The sequence below is a fragment of the Egretta garzetta genome, unplaced genomic scaffold (assembly GCF_000687185.1).
Source record: "Egretta garzetta isolate BGI_Z169 unplaced genomic scaffold, ASM68718v1 scaffold678, whole genome shotgun sequence".
NCBI lineage: Eukaryota > Metazoa > Chordata > Aves > Pelecaniformes > Ardeidae > Egretta > Egretta garzetta.
In genome coordinates, this window is record NW_009260409.1 from 9,973 (window position 1) to 11,659 (window position 1,687).

Here is a 1,687-nt window from a genome sequence, read left to right on the forward strand (position 1 = left end):
TGCTGGAGCAGCCAGCAGCTGGGCTGTAGGTGTTTTTCTGAAGAGATGCCTGGTGAGTGCGTTTTAAAACATACCTAATGTTTGTGCTAATCTTCCCGTGCATGGGGTTGGAGTTTGCCTTTCTCTGCTGCGGTCCTCTGCGTGTTGGAGCGTTTGCCTATGCCTGGATGCAGTTCAAGGCAACGATGCTCTCGCTTTTCCTGAGCTGTGGATGAGGTCGATGCTTAAATCCCCCGTTGCAGGCGGTGCTTTTAGGGAAGGGCTTCTTAATGCAGCGGAGAAAAGCACCTCCACAGCTGAGCCGATCTTAAAGCAGCGGCAGTGCTGTGGGGTTTAACTTGTGATGGACGGGGAGCCAGCTGGGGAGGGCTGAGCTGGACTCTGCTTTCGGGGGCTTTAACTGTAGGCAGGGTATCGGTCTTAATGCTGGGCTGGAGAGCAAATGACAGAAGATTTGGGGGCCAAGGTTTGACCAAAGTCAAACAGTCCCATGAAAAATCCATGATAGCTACAGCAATTAAAAAGCATTCCTGGAGTGGAAGTAATTATGCCAAGGGAGAGGCAAATTGCCATCCATCGACCGGGTCTAAAGGCGTGCCAGAAGGGAGATGCCTTGGTCTCTGGGGACTCGCTGCGACTCCGGCTGGGTGACCTTGTTAGCTCGCGTGCCCGAGCTCCTGCGAGGTGGGGAGCGTGCAGCCCTCTGAGCTGCGGCGGAGGTGCCGGAGAGGTGCGTGTCCACTGCGTCACGGGGAGTTGGATTAAGCTGCTGCAGAAGGTGTTGGCGTGGAGAGGCTGAGATACCCAAACCCCTTCTCCTGCCCCGGGCAGTGTCGGACCCTGCGAGTTGAGCCTGGAGCTCGCTGTGAGACGTGGAAGTGGGAACTTGCTGCTGCCTCCTTCATCCCAGTATCTTAATCTGCACTGAGGCTGTGCTCAGCAGCACCATCCGCTTTCCCAATCCCGCCTTCTTCCGGCTGCTCCCTGGATTTTTTTTTTTTCCAAAGGCAAAATTCTCCCATCTCTGCCGGAGCTCCAGCCCCAGGACAGCTGTCACCTCCAGTTTGGTGCCGTTTGCTGTACGGCGTTGGGTTTAATTTCGCAGTCTGTCTGGTTCAGGCTTCCCAGAGCCTCTGCGATACCGCAGGGAGGGAACAACTTTGGGTTTAATAGTGAAGACAAAAAAAAAAAAAGACGCCTCCTCTTCTGTCAGTGGGCTGTCAGGGAATACCCGTGATCCAGACTGGCTGGGGAGGGAGTGACGAGACCAGTAACCCCCTCCCCATCTCTTGCAGTCAGAAATTTGGGGGGAGTCCAGCTTGGACTACTGGAAGCAGTCGATTTAGGTACGGAAGGGGCGGGACGTGCTTGCATGGATGGAGGTTATCCCGTTTGGAATGACCGTGATGCTGAGATCTGAGGTGCTTGGAGATCTCGAGTGTCCAAGGAAATGGGTGTCTCCTGTGTGTAGCCAGCGAGCCCTGGGGTGGCATTTCCGTGCTCTCTGCTCAAGGAAGCACCAGGCGTAGCTGATCTCCCTGCCACGGATGGACCTGCCCCTGGTTTTATCCCGTCACCCCCGGTGTTATCCTGTCGCCCCCGGTTTTATCCCATCGCGCCTCATCTTTAGGCCCTGGCAAATGAGATGTGATCTCGGGGCAGGAAAGAGCCATTCCCCGGTCCCCGC

General features: G+C 55.7%; 1 long non-coding RNA gene across 1 annotated transcript in view; it reads left to right on the top strand.

The window, feature by feature from the left end:
- LOC118452783 overlaps window positions 1-1,179 on the top strand; it is a 3,720-nt gene extending 2,541 nt beyond the window's left edge. The window contains exon 2 of the long non-coding RNA XR_004842609.1: window positions 1-1,179. This exon is cut by the window's left edge and continues 1,109 nt beyond it. This is a non-coding gene — a long non-coding RNA (uncharacterized LOC118452783).
- The last annotated feature ends 508 nt before the right edge of the window (window positions 1,180-1,687 follow it).